Raw genomic sequence first — 7740 nt, forward strand, 5'->3', positions numbered from 1 at the left:
CTACATGTGAAGTGAAGTGAAGTGAAGTTGCTCAGTCGTGTCTGACTCTTTGCGACCCCGTGGACTGGAGCCTACCAGCTCCTCTGTCCATGGGATTCTCCAGGCAAGAATACTGGAGTGGGTTGCCATTTCCTTCTCCAGGAGCTTAATTTTTTAAACTTTAAATATATATATTATATAATATATATTTATATGAATACATATATTTCATAAAATTTACATTTATAAAATAAAATGTTTCTATAAAATATAAATATATCATGATAAATATAAATTATAAATAAATTAAATTATATGTATAGCATATATGTGCTAAGTCACTTCAGTCATGTCCAACTCTTTGCGACCTACGGACTATAGCCTGCCAGGTTCCTCTGTCCATGGGATCCTCCAAGCAAGAATAGTGGAGTGGGTTGCCATGCTCTCCTCCAGAGGATCTTCCCAATCCAGGGATCAAACCTATATCTCTTCTATCTCCTGCACTGAAGGCAGGGTCTTTACCACTAGCGCCACCTGGGAAGCCTATATATATATAGGCAGAAGGAGAAGAGGGTGTCAGAGAGTGAGATGGCTGGATGACATCACCAATGCAAAGAGCATGAACCTGGACAAACTCTGGGAGATGGTAAGGGACAGGGAGGCCTGGCATGCTGCAGTCCAATGGGGTCATGAAGAGTCAGACAAGACTGGGTGACTGAACACAAGAACAACATACATATATATATAGATATATATAGGCCATGCCCTGTGGCTTGTGGGAGCTTAGTTCCCCAACCAGGAATCAAACCTGTGCCCTCTGCCATGGAAGCACAGAGTCTTAACCTCTGGACCCCCAGGGAAATCCCCCTTCTTGCTTTTTGGTTACTTCTTTTAGGAAGTACCAGAGCAGCACGTCAGCACTCCAGTGTCTTGCAGAGTTTTCAGGGACGTGGTTCTTGCATTGTTTACACACAGTCTCATGGATCCAGATAGGAACTCATCAGGGCTGATGTGAAAAATGACTTGAGTGACATGCACTGGGCAGTAATAAGAATACTGTCAGTCGGTCAGTCAACACTTACTATCTACTGCGTGCCAGGCTCCGCTAAGCTCTGAGTGCACAGTGTAAACAAATGACATAGCCCTTGCCCTCACAGGAGTCACAGTCCAGTGTGGGGAGTCTTGCATCAGTGCTGACCCAGAGATATTGTCACTGAACTGAGCATATTAGAACAGGTTCCTCCTTGCCTTTGGTCAAGTTCTCTCCTTGGGGGAGGCTCCTCAAGCAAACAGGTTTCTGATACACTCACCTGGCCCATTCCCCAGAAAGAGCCAGATAGCTAAGAATCCTAAGTCAGGCTGTACCACCATCCTCTGCCTCTCATTACACAGGTGACCTGATCAGAGAGGATAAGGCTGCTGAAAGAAAATATGCCAAACCTAGCCAACACATGTGTTTGATTTGCTTTGTCTAGTATTGGCTTCTTGGTGAATCAAATGATAAAGAATCTACCTGGAATGCAGGAGATCCAGGTTTGACCCCTGGGTAAGGAAGATCCCCTGGAGAAGGGAAGGGCAACCCACTCCAGTATTCTTTCCTGGAGAATTCCATGGACTGGGGAGACTGGAGGGCTACAGTCCTTGTTATCGCAGAGTCAGGCACAACTGAGCAACTAACACTTACATTTTTCAGTATTGGCCTACAGAGCACTTTTAAAACTTTTTAATTAGTCACCAAGATTAAAAAACAGATTAGAGACATGTATTCCAGTGTTCATTGCAACACTGTTTACAATAACCAGGACATGGAAACAACCTAAATGCCCATCAACAGAGGAATGGATGAAGATGTGGTGTACACACACAACAGAATATTACTCAGCCATAAAAAGAAATTAAAGTGGGTCATTTGTAGAAATGCAGGTGCTTTCGAATTGTGCTGGAGAAGTCTCTTGAGAGTCCCTTGGACTGCAAGGGGATCAAACCAGTCAATCCTAAAGGAAATCAATCCTGAATATTCATTGGAAGGACTGATGCTGAAGCTGAAGCTCCAGTACTTTGGCCACCTGATGTAAAGAGCCGACTCACTGGAAAATATCATGCTGCTGGGAAAGATTGAAGGCAAAATGCAAAGGAGGTGGCATAGGATCAGATAGTTAGATAGCATCACCGACTCAATGGATGTGAGTCTGAGCAAACTCTAGGAGATAGTAAAGGATGTAGGAGGTTGGCGTGCTGCAATCTATGGGGTCAAAAAGTCAGACACAACTTAGTGACTGAACAGTAATTAACAACAATTTCATAGACTAATGAGTGGGAGGATTATTCCAACTATTTTGGAGAAGGGACAGAGATTTCCAGGTATTGGGCCACTGCCCACTTTTTGGCCTTTTATGGTTACCCTGGGAACTACCATGGTGCCTGTGGGTGTGTCATTTAGATGCTGATGTATTACAGTGAGTGTAAATGAGGCTCAAGCTCTAATGAACATCAAATCTTCAGCCATCTTGGACCTGTAGAAAGTGAGTGTTAGTTGCTCAGTTGTGTCCGACTGTTTGCACCTCCATGGACTGTAGCCTGCCAGGATCCTTTGTCCATGGGGATTCTCCAGGCAAGAATACTGGAGTGGGTTGTCATGCCCTTCTCCAGGGGATCTTCCTGACCCAGGAATGGAACCCAGGTCTTCCTCATTGCAGGCAGATTCTCTATTGTTTGAGACACCAGGATGATTCTAATCAGTTTGTGTCATGATCTCAATGGGACATCATTCTTTTAAAGGTTGTGCCCTGCCCTCTTCTCTATTTCACTTCCATCATGGAAAGCCAGCATTTTGTTCTTTCTGCATTTAGACACTTCAGATATGACTTCACCTTCCCCACATGCAATGTTTCTGTCAACCTACCATCTGTGGACTTACAGAACACCTTATCCAGCATCATGGATGGATGACATTGCTTCTTAGTGAAACCGAGTGGGGCTCTGTGGGGTTCCTAGACATGGAAGATTTTCTGTCCCCCATTTCTTGTAGGCGAGACTTCAGCCATTATAACCTTCCCTGGGTTCCGAGGGATGGACTCAAACAGTTGCTAATCAAGGGAGGAGCAACCAAGAAATCACCTGAGGGCAGATTAAAGGGAGCAGAGAAGTTCATTAGGAGATAGATTACCTAAAATGAGATAAAGTGAGTATAAGCCCTGCTCACACTCTAATCTTGTCAGAGACCCCACCTTTGACCTACTGTTATAAAAAGCCTCATCAAGTTCTCTGGAGTTGCATACATTAGCACATAGTCCCTTCAGTTTTGTCTGACTCCCTATGGATTGTATCGGAGAAGGCGATGGCACCCCACTCCAGTACTCTTGCCTGGCAAATCCCATGGACAGAGGAGCCTGGTAGGCTGCAGTCCATGGGGTTGTGAAGAGTCGGACACGACTGAGCAAATTCCCTTTCACTTTTCACTTTCATGCATTGGAGAAGGAAATGGCAACCCATTCCAGTGTTCTTGCCTGGAGAATCCCAGGGACGGGGGAGCCTGGTGGGCTGCCGTCTATGGGGTCGCACAGAGTCGGACAAGACTGAAGTGACTTAGCTTTTTTAGCTTAGCTATGGATTGTAGCCCACCAGGCTTCTCTGTCTATGGGATTCTCCAGGCAAGAGCACTGGAGTGGGTTGTCATTCCCTTCTCCAGGGGATCTTCCTGACCCAGGGACCGAACTTGGGTCTCCAGCATTGCAGGTAGATTTTTTTTTTTCCTGCTGAGCCACCAGGGAAGCCCTCTCTGGAGTTGAGACACATAATTTTTCCACAGCAGAACCCCACTGTGTCTCTCTTTGCCCAGCAAAGCAATTTTGTTGTTCAATCACTCAGTCGTGTCTGACTCTTTGCAACCCTGTCAGTTGCAGCACACCAGGCTTCCCTATCCTTCACCGTCTCCCAGAGTTTGCTCAAACGCATGTCCATTGAATCAGTGATGCCAAGCAATAAGGATATCCTTTTCTACTTCATACAAAACACTGTCTCCAGGATTTGATTCGACACCGGTGTACAGAGAGGCCAAGCTTCCGGGAACATCCAGGAACTCACTTCACAGTGAAAGAAGTGCAGCAACGAGTCCCTGTTCATGGAATTCACTGGTTGCGTCATGTTCCTCACCACCCTGAAGCAGCTGGCTTGATAGCTTTTGTGGACTTCTGAAGACTCAGTTACCATGATGACAGGGTTCAGGACAGGCCACCCCAAGATGTGCCATGCTGGCATGCAGATTACTTTGAGCCGGAAAATAGGCGAGACCTGAAAGACTCAGAAAGAACCTTTGAACAACATCCCCACTAATTGCCTGTCCCAGGAAGGAGTTATCAGGATAGGTAACTATAGCAAAGTGTAAATTAGGTGTGGTGGGCAGGGAGGAACCTAGCAAAGCCACTTGATCAAAGTCCTATCATTGTCTTTGGATTTATTTACCGAATATTAACTCTTTAATCTTTCTGTGAATTACCTTACATTCTTTTGAAATATCATGCTCCTACCTCCTTCTCCTTACTGTACTGATGTGCTCAGTCGTGGCTGACTCTTTGTGACCCCATGGACTGTAGCCTGCCAGGCTCCTCTGTCCATGGAATTTTCCAGGAACAAATACTGGAGTGAGTCGCTATTTCCTTCTCCAGGGCTCCTTCTCCTTAGTCCAAGATAATACATATTCTGTCTCTCTCTCTCTCTTTTTTTTTTTTTTGGCCCAGTTGGGTCTTCCTCATTGCTTCCAGGCTTTTTCCAGTTGCAGCAAGTAGGGGTTATTTTTCTTTGAGGTACTCTTCTTACTGTGATGGCTTCTCTTATGCAAGCTTCTATAGTTGCAGCTTAGTTGTTCCAAGGCACATGGAATCTTCCTGAACCTGGGATTGAATCCGTGTCCCCTGCATTGGCAGGCAGACTCTTAACCATTGGACTGCCAGGAAAGTGTAAGGATAATATATATTCTCTGTCTTCCCTTGCTGTCTTTGGACTTCTTCATGCTTATGTGGATTCCTCACGCCACATAATAAATTTTATTTTCTCCTGTTCATCTGCCTTATGCCATTTAAATTTGTCAACCAAAAAGAACTAAGAGGAGGAAGAGGAAATTTCCCTCTCCCACAGTGTTTTTGAGGAGGAAGAAATTGTCCTCTACCATTCTAGATTCCTCTGGCTGGTCTAAAAATTAAATTGATGTAAGACAGAATAACAGGAGAAAATCAAATGAAAGTTAGTAACGTCTACATAGGAGAGACCCAGGAAAACTGAGCAACAAAAAGGACAAAATCTTAAACTTTAATAGCATCTTCAGCTAAAGACAAAAGAGAATGGCGGGGAGATTTCCCTGGCAGTCCAGTGGTTAAGAATTTACCTTCCAATGCAGGGAGTTTGGGCTCAATCCCTGGTCAAAGAGCTAAGATTCCACAGGCCTCATGGACAAAATACCCAAATGAGAAGGCAATGGCACCCCACTCCAGTACTCTTGCCTGGAAAATCCCATGGACGGAGGAGCCTGGTAGGCTGCAGTCCATGGGGTCGTGAAGAGTCAGACACGACTGAGCGACTTCACTTTCACTTTTCACTCTCATGCATTGGAGAAGGAAATGGCAACCTACTCCAGTACTCTTGCCTAGAGAATCCCAGGGATGGAGGAGCCTGGTGGGCTGCCTTCTATGGGGTCGCACAGAGTCGATCAGCAGCAGCAGCAAAACAGAAACAGTATTTTAACAAATTCGATAAAGACTATAAAAATGGTCCACATCAGGAAAAAAAAAAAAACTAAAAAAAAAGAGAGAAAATGATGGGAAAATGGTTTTGGAATCTCAAAGGGGAGGAAGGCAATACATACGGAGATGAAAAAGTGTTTGGTGGGCTTCCTAGTGGCTCAGTGGTAAAGAATCTGCCTGCCAATGGGTTCGATCCCTGATCCAAGAAGATCCCACATGCCACACAGCAACGAGGCCGGTGCATCACAACTATTGAGCCTGTGCTCTGGAGCCCAGGAACCGCAGCTACTGAAGCCCTCGCACCCTAGAGCCTGAAGCCACTGCAATGAGAAGCCTGAGCATCGCAACTAGAGAAAGTCTGCACAGCAAGGAAGACCCAGCACAGCCAAAAATCATAAAGAAAATCATATTTTTAAAAAAGCGGGTGTTTGGTTAACAAATGTTTGCTGGGATATGGAGATACACTGGACACAAAGCAGACCCTGATCTTAGGTCCTGCCTGGAGCTTCCCCACCCTCCGCCCCACTCAACCCATATCCTTTGCAGATATCTCTGGTCTATAATAGGTCTATTCTAGGAACAAGACCTCTGTCTGAATTCTTTTAGGCAGCTAGGAAGAAGGTCAAAGGTTCTTCCTGAGTTTTTCATGCCTTATTTTCAGCTCAAGATAATCCACATACCAAAGAGACATTTTAGGGCGGCAAATTTTTCTCCCCTACACTGGTCATACCTTGCAGGGCTGGGGCAAGTTTCTCTAGAAGGCTGTATATACTCTGAATCAGCATCTAACATACGGTGCTATTCCTCCCATAGCCAAGATTCATGGGTCCAGGTATCAGGGAGTAGAAATAGGTGATCACTACTAACCCTAGAACCCACAAGTGAAATTTTTTCCCCCTGTCCCCATGTCCTTATGCTCTGCTGGCCTGGAGGTCTTAGTTCAGAGGAAGGGATGCTTCCACCAGAAGACATAACAATGATTCCATTGAACTGCAATTTAAGACTGCTGCCCGGCTACTTTGCCTGTTGATTTGGAGGCATGAGAGACTCAAAGAAAGGGGTTACTGTGCTGGCTGGACTGAGTGACCCTGACTTCCAAGGGGAAATTGGACTGCTTCTCCACACTGGGCATAAGGAAGAATAAGCCGACCACGCCAAAGAGCCCATAGGGCTTCTCTTCCCCTTAACATGCCCTGGGATAAAGGTCAGTGAAAACTGGCAGTCCAATCCAGGCAGGACCATTAATGACTCAGACTTCTCAGGAATGAAGGTTCAAGTCACTCCACCAAGAAAAGAACAAACTGAGGTGCTTGCAAAGGAATTATATCAATAGAATGAGTAATAGGGACTTCCCTGGTGGTCCAGTGGTTAAGAGTCCAACTTCCAAACCAGGAGATATGAGTTCAATCCCTGGTCGGGGAACTAAGATCCCACATGCTGTGGGGCACCTAAGCCAGCTCACCGCAACTAGAAGCTAAAGATAATTACCAGCTATGACCATGTGACCAGTTATATAAACACTGTAATTATCATAAGTATTCCTTCTCATTTTGTTATGTAAAACACACATACACACATATATGGTTTCAAGGTTTCCCTTCTGGCTCAAATGGTAAAGAATCCACCTGCAATGCAGGAGACGTGGGTTTGATCCCTGGGTGGGGAATATGGCCTGGAGAAGGGAATGGCAACCTACTCCAGTATTTTTGCCTGGAGAATCTCATGGACAGAGGAGCATGGTGGGTTACAGTTCACATGGTCGCAAAGAGTTGGACACGTCTAAAAAGCCTCTTGATGAAAGTGAAAGTGGAGAGTGAAAAAGTTGGCTTAAAGCTCAACATTCAGAAAACAAAGATCATGGCATCCGGTCCCATCACTTCATGGGAAATAGATGGGGAAACAGTGGAAACAGTGTCAGACTTCATTTTGGGAGGCTCCAAAATCACTGCAGATGGTGATTGCAGCCATGAAATTAAAAGACGCTTACTCCTTGGAAGGAAAGTTATGACCAACCTAGATAGCATAT

The sequence above is a fragment of the Bison bison genome, unplaced genomic scaffold, assembly GCF_000754665.1.
Source record: "Bison bison bison isolate TAMUID 2011002044 unplaced genomic scaffold, Bison_UMD1.0 scf7180017864213, whole genome shotgun sequence".
In the NCBI taxonomy this organism is placed as follows: Eukaryota; Metazoa; Chordata; class Mammalia; order Artiodactyla; family Bovidae; genus Bison; species Bison bison.